Below are 17132 nucleotides of genomic sequence, written 5' to 3'. Positions count from 1 at the left end.
ACTGTATATGATCAATAACTACTTGTCTGACCAAAGCTTTTTCCTCTTACAGAGCAAATATCACTTTCATAAAAACATATTGAGGCTAGTTGCTTTATGCACTGCAGATGCAGTTTTTAAATAGGTCATCAGAAAAAGAATATTTCAGTTTTGTTAGCTGCCATTTGGGACATCAATATAATTGCAGAAATAATCTCTTAGTTTACATTTCATAGCCTCTGACAAATAAGCCCACTATTCATAATATTCAAATGGTGTACCAACAGACATCCCAAGCACCAGAGCCCCCGGGCACAGTTACACCTGCTTTTGCATGCTGGGAGCTCAGTAAAGGTGGTCTTATAACACTCAGGCCTGATGAGGCATCACCAAAGCATCACTCCACCCTTATTTCTCTGTTGTCTGGATTCTGGTTCTCACATTAAGAATCACTGCTGATGCAAATAGAGGACAAGGGGAATACAAGCATTTATTAATGCTTTGTGCTGAATTCCAAATGATTCCAAAGAGTCCAAATGCAAGATTTCCATTAAAATTAATAGGAATTGGCATCCACCAAGTCTCTGTGGTTTTCATGTCTCCACTTTAACATTCTGTTTATTTGTCGGCTTGTTTGAAGTGTGCACAGCCTGAGCTGCATATTGCTGCTAAGATCTAATATTATTTTCACTGAGACATAACTGCTTCTGTTTTCACACTGATCTTTTCTTTTTTATCCCCTTGCTCATCTTGGGTCAATTCTACCACAAGAGTTCAGTTCAGACCAGAAGACTTTTAAGTCAACACTGTTTGTTCTCTTAATAGAGCAGCCCAGGTTGACACCGTCCCTGTGTTTTGTTACTTTGGATCCTGTCATCAGTTTACAAATTTGATAGACAAAGCCATGGAGAATTGTAATATTATTCATATTCACACCCCTGAGACATACAAACATTGAATTGAGACAGGAAACTTTGAAAGATCTCCCGAGAGGCAAAATCACTTCTTTTTGCTGCTGATTATAAAGAAGATTGGCTGGCAGATGTTAATATTGGCAGTTACTCTCTGACAAATTTTCTCTAGGTACAGCTAATCAATTTTTGCTGCTTGAAATGAGAAATGGAGCTTGAATATGCAGATGTCTAGACATGTAAATACTTTACATTTATAAATAGATTTAAATGATTAATATCCATGAAAATCTAAACATGAAAAAAGGATAAACCAGAAATGTTGGATGAAGATTCATGGACTATTTGGATGATAGCAAAACTTACATGTACATTAGGAGGGTGAACTCACTTGTACAGTTAACCCATATGTAGTTATAGACAATACTGGTATTTCTAGGAAAAGAAAAAAGGCTCTTAACTGAAAAAAACTCTGACTTTAAACTTTAAGGTTCAACGTTATTTGAAAGAGACCTATTCTAGAAAAATATATTATCAATATAAGAACCACCCATTAACACTGTAAAAACAGATGTTTTCAACGTGTAGGAATCTGCAAACAGCTAAACTAGCATAATAGGCCCAAATAGGGTGTTCTGAAGGCTAAAGCTTTTTAGAATGATAGTGATCTCAAAAATATTACTGTATTCATAAATATTCCTACTTCATAGTGACTGAGTATAATTTTCTGGAAGAAAAAGATAAAATCTCCTCCCTAGAGATCAGCTGCATCATCACAGTGATCATTCCCTGGTGTGTTATTAACTGCTTTGGTCTGCCCGTGGGAGAAGTTCAAAACACTATCATGTTACATTCAGTCAAGCTACCTTGATAGTTTTACACACCAAATCACCTCAGATTTCTGTGAGTGACTCTGACAATCCCAGGTGGATTGCCACAGAGCAATTGTATTATTTTCAGGTAATGCAGAAGATGCTACCTGCTGTACCAGCACATTGCTCACTTAGCTATGGAAATACAATTAACAGTATTATTTCTGAACCAGTCCACAGCAGCAAACTATGAAGCACCATATGGCTTTCTGAGAATGAAAGCAATATGTCTACACGGTGCAAGACATTCTTCTGGATAGGTGGGTGAATTATGTTTTGTGATTTATTGTTAAATACCAACCTTATAGAAAATTATTTCTAAGGAGACTATTTAGGCTGTATATTTTATAAAAAGCAATGGATCAAAGAAATTTGAAGCAGCGATGAGTACTTAATGACCTGTTCCAGGGAGTAAATTATGGCTGGAATGTCAGGGTATTAAACTTAGCAGACCAGAGCTTAAGCAACACAGATAGAAATTTAAAAAAAAAATTCATTCTTTTACAGCAACACAATAGTAAAATAAAGTAACCTCTGACAATATGATTTATTGGAGAAACTAAACAAAATATGTTGGAACTGCAGCACACCAAAGTTATTTAGCTGCTCTATTACTTTTAATGAATAGCCAACATCTATGAATATATTTGGAGAGATAAGGCTCAGTGAGTTTCTGATAAGGGGAGAAAGGTTAAAAAAAGAAAAAAAGAAAAAAATCTGTATTTACGGGAGGTTTATATATATAAAAATCCAAGCAAACAAAGCAAAACATCCCTTTTTCTCCCTGTTCCTTTTATCTATTTAGAACCAAGGTCTGGCTGGGAAAACACGTGTGACAATGTTTAGGAAAAGGTCAGATAAAAATCAGATGAGGGTTTCTTAACTTCACGGGTGTTTGTGATATGTTTCTCTTTTGTCAGTGGGACATGAGACTCAAATAATCGTGGCCTTTACTTGTAGCAACTGGCTGAGAGAGGCATTTTACAGCATTTTTTCCCTGAACAATGACATATGGGTTAATCAATAAAGGACTACCATTTTTGTTGGGGCTGAGCCTTCTGTGACAGAAAAAGCCTGAGCAAGTGCCCTTGCTGTCCCCAAACTGTGCTGTTTATAAAAACAACAATGGAACTCATGGTCTTGGATTATTTTGCCAATTAACAGAGCTACACACAGTAGCTTTCCCACAGTTAATGAGGGTGAAGATGTGACCTGCCTCTCATTGTGAGATAACATGATCATAACAACTTTCTTTGTGTAGGCCTTCCTGAAACTGCAACATCAATTTCCTTCTGATATATTTTTTCCACTACCCCTTTCCCAGGGAGATGCTTCTTGCAGGTCTTTGGGGCAATAACAGAAAAGAAACATTTCTATTACTCTTAATTTCACAGCTGCATTGGATGGCCCATAAGTTGACTCTAAAGTTATTAACAACAAAGTTTTTAGTGACAGCTGAAAAAATACATGTTACAACTCATTCTTCACTATAAATGTGTAGAAGCATAATACACACATAACTGCTACAAGATACTGAATTGATGCATTGACATCTAATCCAATGAACTGCTATGCAATTAGTTTGTTTACTAAAATCAGAATCAGCCACAATTTTAGTAATAAGTAAAGGCTCTTTCCAGATAGGAACCACGCTGACCCTCAACTGCTGTACATCTGTATAATGAAATAACTATAAAACCTTTAAAAAGTATTAGCACAAAGTAGAACAGTGATGATTTTAGTAAGAGTAACAGGAACAACAGTCAAACCTTTTCCAAGGAACCATGATAAATAGTAAATGCAAGCTATCAGGAAAAGTTAGAGGCGGCTACTGTCAAAACTTCGTGGTTTCACAGGGATCTCATTGCAGGCATACAAGGAAGCAAGAAAATGCTTGTGGGAAATTGAACTAAAAATCTCTTAAGGCTGGTGAAACATGTAAGAACTGAATAGAGTTAATTAATAATCCATTAAGTGGCCTCATAAATCTATAAGGAACTATGCAAGACCTAAATTAATATATAAAGCATCTTGCAAAGAGGAGGCTCCAAAGAGCCTCAATTCTGCTCCTAACTGAAGTCCATAGCAAAGCTACTGTGACTTCTTGCTCAGTCAGTAACATAAAAGCTAAAGCGCAATGCAGTATTTCAGAAAGCAAGAAATCCCATCTTTAAAACAAAAACAAACAAAAAAAGAAAAGAATTTTTGCAAGTCAGAACACTTCAAAGAATTATCTGTACCAAGAAAAGAAAGCATGAGGTGGACTTTCTGAATCACAGGCTGCATGAATGACAGATCTGAAGGATCATCTTAAAAATAGTCCAGGAAGTTAGTTTGGAAAATCCAAGCTTTATGGTACCCGTAAAGTTCAGCGTTAAAAACTTGGCCAACATTTGTTGGACTTTTCTGTTACAATGAGATCTGAGTGAGATGTTGAACAGCCTGATAATGTGTCTGACTATATTAATACTATCTGCTTTTTGCAGATCTCCCCCTCCTTCAGTCTTCCAGTTGCTATGAGGACACACTGCTTATTAGGGTGTATCTGAGACCCCTATGGCTATATTTTGCTGTTGAACTTCAGCTCTCACCAGCATTAATGGGAGCTTCTGTTCATCATGGATAGTCTTGTGTATGTCTTCAGAGAGTCCTTCAAATTACTGTAAATCTTTTAAGAACTATATTAAAATAACATTAAATGACTAATTTAACAAGCTATTAAAGAATCAGAAAAATCCAAATCTAGTATTACTACTTTTGTGTTTTGAATCACCTGTAACTTTACAATAAATCGTAAGTCTGCCTTGAAAATAGACATTGTCATACAGTTTAAGCTAGTTAAATGAGAAAGCACTGCCTGTTTGGGAAAAAAAAATACAGCAAAATAAGGGAGGAAACAAAAATGTAAAGGTATGCAATGGGCATCAACTAGCTATAAAAACATCTTGTAACATCTCAGTATAGAGGCTTATCTATCTCACAATTAGCACATCAGCTAGGTGTCTGAAAATTTAATGTCAGCTGCTCTGTCCCACTGTCCTTGGAACCAGAGGTTCAATGATTCCATGAATTTCTAAAAGAAAAAGCATTTTCATGTCTTGTTATCTTTGCTTTTGAAAAAGCACAACTTGAGTCGTGAACTTCTATGGTTTATTTTGTTTCTTTAAAGAGCTGTATGAGTTTCAGATGCTGTGTCAGTACTTACTGCTTATGAAAAATACATCATTGTGAGATGTGCGTTATTAGGCCACTATCTGTTCAGCTGGTCCTAATTTCCCTTTTATACTTGACCAAGTGTAACATGTAAATGCAATTGCAGTTGGGAATGTTATACAATGCTAATTTAATGCCACTAACATGTCTCCTCTGTAACCAGATTTGTAACCAATGGTACTATCTTTAGGAGATATGGGGATTTCTTTGCAATTTGTCTGAATAGGTCTATTGCTCCAAAGCAATAATTCTTTAACTCTTGAAATGTCCAACATTCTTTTGGTTTATATATCTTCGGACAACTGCCTGAACTCTTGCCACCAATTAGTGATAGCTAATAGGTCCTTGACAACTGAGAGCACTCAAAGCCAGTCGTTTCAGCCTGCTCACACTTCTCTGCTGCGTAGGAGCAGAACTGTTGCTGAGTGCTGAGTAACACTTCTTGACCTCTTTTAGAGTCTTGGAAAGATTCTTGCAAGCTCTGTCCCTATAAACAAAGATGAACTTAATGAGAAGAAGACTAGACATACTGGTTTTGGTCCAATATTGGTTTTCCCAATGATCATCTCTCTTTCTTTGAACTTTAAGGAATCATTGTACAGTAACATTGTTTGAATGTTATCTGCTGCTTTCATTTTTGGATGTCCCATTATTAAATAGCAAACAGATTTATAAAATATTATCTGTATTCTCTGTCTCCATAATAAAACATTCTGGATATCAGGAGAAATCTAGCAATGTACATATACCTTACACATATACAACAGGGCTAAAGAAGGCAGTAGGTGGCTAATTCACAATTATCCAAACAAGTTCTTCCACAAAGCATTTTAGTACCGAACAAGACAGAGATTAAAAGTCCTGAGGCTTTTGACAACATTTCACTGCATGCTCTTTTTCCCCTCCATATAATTACATGCTCCAACAGCCACAATCACAATGATTGTGAAGAGAAGCATCTTCCTTCAAGGTTGTATTACCTTGCTTCTGGGTTCTAATGAGGAGAGGCAAAAGAGCAGAACTCTAAGCACTTCTTTCTCTATTATCCACCTTTGCCTTGCTCATAAGCTTGAGTGTACAACACTACAACTGTTCACAGATAAAATATTATTTCTCAGCTTATGCATGGTGACTTTAAAAATCCTGTAGACAATATCTTCAGCCACTAGTTAGACTCTTTCACTCTTCATAGGAGAAAGACCACAAAAGTCACTTTCAGTTAACTAGAAGAATTAGCAACCAATTCAAAAATGCTCATTGTATCTTCAGTGCAGATGTTTTTATATTTCCTACCACCTCAGTGCACATATTACATCTTCATGTCTTACAAATACAGAAATCTCAGTAATTCAAAGTACAGACTTGGTTACTTCTGCTTAAAAAAAAAAAAAAAAATTGGCAAAATTATTTGGTTTACATAGATGAAAACATTTAAGGGCAGCAGCTCACAGGTGAAAAGCCTTTTTAGGGAGCCAGGGTGTTCTTGGAGAGGTCTATAGAACTAGTTTAAAGTAGGAAGTAATTCTCCCACAAGAGAGCATGGAAAGGTGCCTGAGAGTGAGCAGGCTGAGTGTACCTCACCAGCAGTTTGTTAGTAGGGATAAGCTTTCTTCCTTAAACCAGCCCTATTTTTAACAAAGAAGCAATTCTATTAAGAAGTCAATATCAAACTAATTACCACTTGGTCATCACTACTTCACTCTCATAGTAACAACTATCAACATTTCCTGTATTCTGAGTTGCACAAGCTACTTTAAAAGCAGTTTATGCAGGAGCTCTGTACATTTCCATGGGAATGAGCATCATTTAAGAAGCAGCTGCACAATTTAGCCTCAGAAAATGACTAAAACAAAGATCTCAACCCTTTAACTTCAGAAATAAAACTTCATATGGCTGCTTGACAAAAAGAGGTAAATAAGCAAACAATTCTAATTCCATCTAGGGGAGGGCAGAGGTACACATGCACATAAACAGGTTTGCTGAGTTCCTTCAGGCACAGGTAAGGATCTTACTCTCTCCTAAGCACCTAAACATGCAACACTGTGAGAAGCCCACCTGGAGCATCTCTCAAAGCTCAGTATTTCACAGCAGCTATCACAAACCAAGAAACGACAATGTGCAGAGATAACACAAACCAGCTGTTCTACACTGTATAAGTATTTGACTTGCTGTTTTCTCTGAAAGTATATTACTAGAATGAAGGAAAATACTCACCCACTAGATTTACTGATGTATTTCCATTTCTAAAAAAAAGTAGCAACACACCAGCACCACAAACCAGTGTAGTATAATGAAACAAGATACAGTGTTCAGAGACTGTCTATCCCACGAAAAGCTTTTGATGGATGTGAATGAACTACTTAAGCTAAAAGTGATAAACGTTCAGAAGGAGTTTGTTCAATTTGTGCTGAAAAGTTTTGTCGTTAAGGTTCTTCCTTCTTTTTGCTAATTCCCCACAGATCTGTTCCACCAGATGAAAGATGTTTCATTTCTTTTACATAAAAAAGAAACCAGTTAAGACAAAAGACATCAAATATTTTATTTTTTAAAAGACTAGTGGAAAATGGAAACATTTCCAAATCACCACAAGCTTGGCTTGGCAAATTCCTACTTTGCACGTAGAAGATATTTCTAAATCATATTTACCAAAACAGCTTTGTTTATCCACCTTTCTTTCCCTCACTCCCTTGCATAATGCTTCTGTTCCCGAATAAACGCAACAGAAATCATTAGTACTTCAAGTATTAGGATTTTTACCTCACACATTACATTTATCCATATCTTAGTTTGCTGAGACTTCAACATAGTGCTTATTCTGGGGAAACTGCTTCTTTCTTTCTACTATTAATAACTTCCTCATGCTATTTAGTCTATGAATACCAGCAATTATAAATATGATGTTAAAAATACTCTCTGAACATGTCAATTTGCAGCTTGTCTGTTTAAAACTGTCTCCCTCATTTTGGGTAAATCTGAGTAATAGTGTAAAGCAGTGAGAGAGAGGAACTCACTGCAGAACTGAAATTAAAAAAAAAAATCTATTTTGCTTCAAGGGTCTGATAACTAAACATTGTGAGCCCATAGAAGTTGCCTGTGTCTTTTGCTCAGTCCTTGTATGTAAGTTTGCCTGTGACTGCTGCTTAACACCAGGATCCCCTCACTGCTGCCCTGTTTGCTCACTGCATGGTTTGCTGTTCAGGGTCTATAAGGATCTCCTAAGTAGTTTGTACAAACCAGTGCTCTGTTCTGTTACTTCTAGCAGTGCTGTAGTGCTGTCTTCACAGAAACACTGGTCTGGCTGCTATTCACTGTGAAGAAGTAGTAATTGCTAACTCTGAATTAGCCAGAAGAAGTGGACACTGTCATCTAAATGAGGTGTGGACAGAGCAGGGAATAGGGCTCAGCTGCTGCAGAAGAAAGGAAAATTCTAGCTCCTTCTCTACATCAAGGGAAGAAGACAGTCATGCACTGGAACTGAAATCATATTTCAACCTTTAATTTATTAGATCCAAAAAAATATAGAATGACAGTTTACAGTACATTTTCTTTGGCTTTCACAAGCCAAATTAGCATTTTGCAATTAATTTCAAGCACATAATTAATGTGAAGCAGGGCTACTTTCACAACAATTAGCTCGCAGAAGGTACCTCATGAATGTATTACTTTGTTTTCCTCTGTCCTTTATGAAAGATTTTGAACAATACAAGAAGTAGGATTTCTCCTATGGAATTAGTGAAAACAGACACAGGAGATGAATCACAAGTGTTTTCCTGGGATGTCAAGGTGTATTTTCCTGAAACTCATTTAGGAAATTACATGAATTACAGCTTGACTTGTACAATGCAAATGAAAGCAAGTCTCAAGTTGTCTCTCATCTAATAGTCATTTATTAGAACAATGAACAAATGATTAGTTTCCACTATATAAAATTATGGATTGACAGATAAACCTAATAAAACTATATTAAGATGTCTAGGTAGTGTCATTTGTGATAAAACTGTTGCTTTGATCTTCCCCCTTGGTAAAGATTATATGACTACAAAATAGTAACACAGAACTAAATAGGTATAGAGACTTGCCATAAGCAGATTCCACACCCTCCTGGTTATAATCAAATACATTCCTTCAGTGACTCCCAGTCAAAAGCAGGTGGGTAGTCAATTCTGTCACTACATTTCATAATCCCATTCTAGTTAACTCCTGTATAGAAAGCACATGCCTTATTTTGAGGAGAAGGCACAGAGAGTTAGAGCTACGAAGACTTTGTCATCATCTTCTAGAAAGAAATCTATTTTAATGGTTGAAGGATGACTTTAGAGGCCAGACTGTGAGCAGGACCCTAGAACAGTTCAAAGATGGACACAGGCAGGTCCTGTCTGCTGTTCAATCTCTTTGCTTTCATTGTAAGCGATTTTGTTTTCTTACACTGACTACCAATTAGTTTGTCTACAAAGGTCATTATGCTGTGCAGTGGGGATGAACCCATTCCTCACTCACGTAGGCCAGGAGCTTGTGCCTTGTAAAGTGCATGACAGGAACACATGAAGGCTATGTAAGGCAAGTCACAGTGGGATTGTTTTCCTTTAAAAAGTGGGTGAGATTGAAGCATTTTATTTCACTCAAAAACTAAAGTGTTACCACTTCCAATTGGTAAGTCCAATCTGAAATCTGTCCATGATTTTAAGCATCAAAATATAATCTTGTCAATAATAAAAGCTTCATTAGGGCAGTTGTGGCCTATAGCAGACAAAACACAGTCCTTCTGTCAGGATGTTTGGCTCAGGATTAACCATTGCAAGATGAAGGATGTTTCACAATGTATTATCAAGATCTTCCTGAATTTCTACTTGGCCATTTATTCACTGATTTGATTGTGATTTCTTACTTAGTTTTAGAAGGAACATTCCTCTCTGAAATATTGCTTGCTGCTGGAGCACGTCATCTTGTCAATGCATTCATCACCATTATCATATTCTGTTAAAAGATTGGCAAATTTGTTCAGCTGTGTAAGATAGATATTATGTCATTTGACAGACGATTTAAGTACTGAAATAATCTTTTTGGATGCGCTGTATATTTTGGCACTTCATTATACAGCACAGGAGTGAATTTTCTCATTGTTATAAGACAAACAAGACTTGATTACTGGGAATTGGGGAAGACTTCTTCTGAAGTCTGAAAATTTATTTTCTGAAAACCATGGTTTCAGTTCTAATTCCCTTATTTTAATACGACTTTGGTCACTGATTGCTCACATTCCTATTCTGGTTGGCTGGAAATAGTTTTAGGATGGTGTCTTCCCCTCTTCTTTAATTCTCTAGAGAACGCTGTTGGGGGATGATGTCTCCCAGCTCCTGAACTGATTTCCATAATGGGATTATGATGCCTAATACATCTAATAAGGAGTAACAAAAAATGAAACGGTAGAGAAAAAAACTTGCAAGAGATTACTTCCCACAATCAAATACCTTTTCACTATTCCCACTGTTTAAAACCTGAGCTTCCTATTAACTAAAATTGTTTTAATCATAAAATCTCACACAGCAGCTACACGACCTTTCCAGAGCCTCACACGGCACAAATTATAGCTGATTCAGGGGTTAGAGAAACACCTTTCAGACACCAGTATTCAATCTTTGCAGTACACAATCCTTGCAAATGCCTTATACCTGAGTTACCTCTCCTGCATCAGGTTTAACGTTGCTGTCCTAACTCACTAGGGATTTGTGATGGTAAATACATTACAGGTGGTGAGCTGGTGCTGTGATGAACCCCAAGGACAAAGGATGGCATAGTGATGATTTTTAATCCTTGTGATCCTGTGAGACAGGCTGATTTGATGGTACCAGAGGTATGGCAGCCACCACGTTACTTGGAATATCTGACAGTCAGAAACGAATTGGGGCAACTTCTCTGGGCAACCTGTTCCAGTGTCTCATCACCCTTCATTCATTTGTGCTGCTACTTACTGGCCTTTTGTTGGCATTTTTTTTATTTTTAGTTTTATTTTTTTAAAACACAGGCCCCAGCCAAGCAGACTAATCTGTACTGACAAGCTGCTGTCTGTTTCTTCATCTTGAAGAATGTTTCATCAAGAAAAATGCTACACAGAAGAGATAAAATAATCTCACCAGTTTACAGGAAAATTAAAGTATTTCTGCATAGGTAAGCTGCAAGTTAGCCAGGCCTGTATAGCCTTCGTGTTTTCACAGGTAAGAATTTCTTAGGTGAAAACAAACAAACAAAAAAAAAAAAAACACCAAAAATCTACATATCATACTTCCCTCCAAGGACCAAATTGTGTTTGAAGTACTATCCAGGATGCTGTTTCTCATGATTAGATGTGATTTCAAAACAATTATTTAACATAATTTGTAGAGATCTGTGATAAAATTGTATCTGATTATGATAATACCTAACTATATGTTATCAAGTATTATGAATCATGATTAAGACATCTAACACAAAATTGAATACACAGAACAGACTTCATCTGTGGTACACCTGTTTATCAAGTCAATTTTTAAGAGGCACTGCATATTATATACTGAGATTATAAACAGAAGGTGGAGATGAAGAAAAGAGGCTGTATTTTGAGCATAAATTATAGATGCATGGAATTTTACCACAATCTTTCATTCCTATAATTTTAGCTAATAGACTCAGAAAGCTTCTGCAGTGTTCTACTAACTGGAAGCAGTTACATAAACATGCTCAGTGACACACTGGGTGGGGAGAAATATGTTTGCCTTTATGCGGGTAAATTTCAGCATACCACAAAAAATGTAGCTCCAAATGACTGACCAATATACACAAGTAGAAAAATAGAAGCACCATCAAGATTCATGGCACCACTCTGTTAACTTCAGTGTTTAAGATCAGACTAGTAGTCTGCATTTAAAAAAAAAAAACAACCATGAAAAACTTATGACCACAGCTAAGATTTTACACTTCTTTGAAAAAAAAAAAAAAAAAAAACATTCTTCCCATGATTTTATGTTAATGGCTGCTTTTGGCAGTATGTTAGTAATTACAGTCTCTCTTTCTTGGAGATAATGAATTATTTTGATTAACTAGACCAAAATAAGAGATTATTTTGTGTGCTTCACCTTAACTATCCACGGTCCATTTCTTTTGGATATCACGAAAACAACACAGTGAACAAATTCAATACCACAGAAGTGCAGAACGCTAAAGCTATACTTAATTTACAATATTGTGCACTGAACACATGTTCCTCAAGCAGTACAGCAGGTACTTGCAAAATTCAAAAAGCTTACTTCATGCAGCTGAAGATTAAAGAGTATGGCCATAGTTAGCAGGAAAATGAAGTGTTTTGCCTTTATCACACTTCTACTTAGTTTGTGAGCTTTCTAACCTTGTATTCTCTAAGACAGTGCATGAAACAGAAGTTGGGGACCCTGAAGTACAGAAATGCAAGTAACAAAGAAACCAACATGAGCTCATTAGACAGGAAATGTATGCCCTCTATTAGGAAGAGAACAGAAAACAGCAGCATCAGAGCAGTGAGGAAGGCCATCACAAAGGTCAAAGTGGCCAAGATATTGAACGGATGCTGGATACTAGGAATCTGCATAGCAATGTTTTACCAACAACTGTATTAGAATCACAAATTTCTCAGCAAATTCCTCTTGCCACCCTTACAGCAAGATGCACCCCAGAGTGTCACACTGTGTAAGTCACAAGATGATGAAGTTTACAATCATATTGATTTATTCAGTTTGTGACTTGCAGTGACAAGGGGCCCTGCATCAGTTACAGTCACATTAATAGTCCTTTCCCTCTATCATGAGATATTATAAATCTCTCTCAGATAAACCTATTCTTATCAAGTCAGCATGTCTGAGTTGGCTTGCAGTGCATTACAGGCCATTTGATAGTTCTTTTCTCATATACTTCTGTTATTTATAAACTAATCCCCACTATGATAATCTTGCAGGAGAAATATCTACTCAGAGAATCTTGAAATCAAGTTGTAATTACCTTACGAGCCCTACTTAAAGCATTTGTAGGAATTAATGATACATGTAGTGCTGTAAAGTAGGAAAAAATATCCTATTTTTACCAATGGAATTACTCAAAGGAACAGTTTTTCAAGGGAGACAGGTGAAGAGAATGGATGAATGATGAAAAAAGTATTTGCCACACTGCCTGAAACAATAGCTATCACAAAACCATCTTGGAACAGGTAGCCATGGTTAAGGTCTGCTTATGTACATAACAGATCTCAGAGCTATTTGCAAGCAACATATTTCCGTGTTCAGAAATTGGAAGAGCAGCAAAATTCAGCAATAGAGATCTCTCCTCTGCCTTTCTTTTTCAAATGTCACACATTCACAACTTCAGCCTAACTCTAAAGCAAAGGCTGTTCATGCATTAAGTCTTAGCATAATTGTAAAGGCATCAGTCAAATTTTAGAAGGACGAAGAAGTAAAGCACCAGCAACTTAGGCTATGAAAACAAAGCATTTTCAGTATTAGCAAAAAATATCCTCAACATCCGTCTGCTTTAAGTCAAAACTTGCTTTGTAAATTGGTATTCCGTGATGGAAATGAACACCTACTCATGATATTGTGACACAATCACCTAACACCAACAGTGACAGTTTTTTCCTACTTTCTAACTCTACGTCTGCTATCACACATCGCTTCACAAGAAAACTCTGCAAAATTTCTATCGTTGCTTTTGAACTGCTCTGTGTACAACACCACTGTAATTACTGATACACAGTACAAACTGTGTCAGAGTCTGCTGCTAACAATAGAAAAATCTTATTTTGAATTTGATAGGTTAGGCCATCACTGAAAAAAAACAAAGGATTCAGCGATACACTCAAATTAGAAGACTATAATCCTCTATTTCCACAGGAGAAACAGAGATACATGCAGCACATTAGTCAGATTTAAAAAATAAAAAAATAAAAAATCAGTACTTCAGTTGCAGTGGAGCAGTAACAACCTAGAAATACGTTAACTTGCAAACATTAAGTTAGAAACCAAATGAAGTCTCGCTAATTTTTGAAGATTAAAATTAAACTAGGCTAGATTGATTTAAGAACATGACTCTTCTGAAACATCATTTTCTTGAAAGTTGTCTGAAGATAAGAATAAAATGCATTCTGTAACTACTTTAGCTGTTGTAAGCATGTCCTGAAGTACAGTTTTGTTTAAAAAAATCTGTTTTAACATTTATAGATATGTGTATTCAGCACTGTAATCCCTTCCCTAGACCATCAGCAAATTATTCATACTTAAAAACCCTGCAGCTTTTTCATGGCTTATTTTCATTTCTTTTCCCCCTATGACAAAAGGAATTAATCATAACTCTACTGGTTTTTTGGCAAGCACTATTTAAAAACAGAAATGCATTAGAAAAAAATAAATTTGCCTGTACTTTATATAGTTAAGGGAGAAGAGTAAAAAACTTGTGTTCCATGAAGAGTTTGGGAGCTAAAGATGATAAACTTAAGAAAAAAAAAAAAAAAAAAGACTGAAAAGAAAAGAACATTAATAAAAAGCTGACCACTACAAAAGATACCCTGGAACTCCTGTGGATTCTGAAGAAGCAACACGTATTACAACACTGAAAATAAATTTGGCTTCTTAGGTAAAATATCAGATTTGAGATCTTAAAACAGTGTTGCAATCACCTCTGTATACATAATTTTAAATATTTATTTTGCAGTAAATAAATATTTATTTAATTTCAGTCTGTAAAATGGGACAGAAGGTATTTTCCAGGGAAAAAAAAGAAAAGGAGATTTTCTATTTCAAGAAACATCAATGTTCTCTTATTTCCTTGTATGCACACAAAAAATAGCACTTGTTTGTGTGCCATCTTGATATTCTAACAAAAAAAATTATCTAAACTCATTCATATTCAGCAGTATTAATACTAGCAAGAGTTTTCTTCAGCTAACTCTGCTATCCTTTAAGAATGTTTTTGATGCTCCTATATAATTCTACTCAATTAAGAGGAACACAAACTACCAGAGTGCATTTGATTAATAGCAGCACTAGAAATCTTTATACTAAAATACCACGAGGGAAGTGCAGATACTCTAGACTTCTCCCTCAGAAAATAAGCACCCAATGGATTATTTTCTTAAAATCTAGTTAATGTATTACAAATGGCACGTAATTATTTACCCTCTGAAAATCATGTTGATTTTCAAGGAAAAAGGTACAGAAATAGAATTAGCTATTGAAATGCGATAATGTAACATTGTTTATTGGTAAAACAGAACAAGATTTCCTAATCCTCTGTAAATAACTTACATCAATCCTAGCAAAGATGACACTGCTATATGAGCAAGAATGTGTTCTGTCCTCCAGGCAAAATGCACAGGGAAGACCATTCTTTTAGCAACCTGAATTGAAGGTATTCACAAAAGTAGTTTTTAGTTAAGGACTTTAATCTGAGATGGACTTAGCTTTTAAGAAAAAACATCAGCCATTATGGGTTGGCTTTGTCTCCCTTATGGTCTTGGCCCTTTGCTAAAGTATTCTGACACTTTCTATTAGACACCTGAGTAAAACAGAACACTGAATTAAAAATGCTCACCATCATGATATAATATTAAAACAGAACTCACATCATGGAAAACATACCTGTAAGAAATCAAATCCTCAAGTCCTCATAACCCTACTGTTAATTCCCCTGGTATAGACGAGGGTGGAGAGTTGTAACGTATTAAATGTTCCAGTGTTAGGTTTGTCAAAAACTTTCTTCAAAAAGTATTTAATTAGAATTGATAATTATATACTAAGCATATACAGTCCTCAGTATTCCAAACTGTCATATGTTCATCATTGCCTATTTTCGAAACACTCTCTGCTGCAAGTTTTCTCACATCCCCCTTAATATGAAGAACCAAATTTAAACACAATCCTGACCATTTTTATGATGTTCTTGTAATTACCTTCCAACATAAGGATATTTTTTAAGTTTAAATTGTGGAGTAGCAACAAAAATCAAAGATGACATCATGCTGCATTTCATTGAAATGAGGAATAGTTCAAATCGTTCTATTGAAAAAGGTCAGTTGCTTGGTAGGTAACTGCTAAATTATAACAGGTAATCAACTGGACAAGATAATCCAGTTCCCAGACAAATACTGTGGCAAACAGTGACTGAGAATACACTGGTTACAACGGTACAATGTAGATTTCTCTATTACAATATTCATCTAATTAAAAAGAAAAAATAACACAAAATAAAAACAGATGAGATCTATATTTATATCCTATGTCATAATTTGATTTTGGCCCGTCAGTATTGTTACTTTGTTAGAAATTTTTACTTTGGTGTTAAAACCCACATTTTTGTCAAAAAAAAAAAAATAAAATAAAAAAAAGATAGTAGGACTCTTAATTACCAAAGATTTAAGGAAGAGGAAAAACGGAGCATGAGGATGTTGACAAAAATCCCTTTCACTTACCAATTACCACACTTCTTGAAGAAAGTAGTTCTGCACTGTTGCTTCAGCTGTAGCACTGGTTCCCTATGACAACAACTTCATTTTCTTCAGATTTCTGCTCTGTGAACTTTTTTCGTTAGTTTTCCTTCATTTGATTATTTTCACATTTCTTTAACAACTCATTTTCATTCAGTACAGGATTTTTTTGTTGTTGTTGTTCCAGAAGAAATCTAACGAATACATCAACCACTTGAAGCCATATTGCAACTGGCGTTATAATGCAATTAAGTTTCAGTTTTTAAAGAGATGCAGACGCCAAATTCTAGCCTTTACTCTAGAAAGGTGACATGCAAAAATGTGGTATAAGGGACAGAGAACAGAAGTGCAGTAGGTGGAACAGGGTACAGGAGCATAAAATCAATGCAGGGATAGTACAGAGATTACTTATCTGATCTACTCAGTGCCACTTGCTAGTCACTTGCCAGTGCAAATTCCTACTGCATTATGTTCATAATGTGTCGGTTTAAGTATTAGCATATGCCAGATTGTGCACTACGTGCTGAACCATGCTTCTATACTTGCATTAATTTTATGTCTAAAGGTGTGGCTTTTATACGTAGGTCTATGAAGGACTTAAAGGAGTACTTAAATACACTTCCTCTCTTCGAAGCCATCCATCCCTCCAGCTGATCCTACAGGTTATCACAACACTTCATC

At 35.8% G+C, this 17132-nt stretch overlaps 1 protein-coding gene across 4 annotated transcripts in view; it reads right to left on the bottom strand.

Moving 5' to 3' along the window:
• Nucleotides 1-16800, bottom strand: part of PPP1R3D (protein phosphatase 1 regulatory subunit 3D) — a 125101-nt gene extending 108301 nt beyond the window's left edge. For all 4 annotated transcript variants that reach the window (XR_006181275.1, XM_042884699.1, XM_042884698.1 and 1 more), the window contains exon 1: nt 16437-16800. The gene's annotated coding sequence lies outside the window, so the exon portion shown is untranslated. The remainder of the gene's footprint in view (nt 1-16436) is intronic.
• Nucleotides 16801-17132: the final 332 nt, after the last annotated feature.

The sequence above is a fragment of the Lagopus leucura genome, unplaced genomic scaffold, assembly GCF_019238085.1.
Source record: "Lagopus leucura isolate 7727_CA_CO unplaced genomic scaffold, USGS_WTPT01 Super-Scaffold_100045, whole genome shotgun sequence".
NCBI classification, from domain to species: domain Eukaryota; kingdom Metazoa; phylum Chordata; class Aves; order Galliformes; family Phasianidae; genus Lagopus; species Lagopus leucura.
This window is presented reverse-complemented; position numbering and strand designations above follow the sequence as displayed.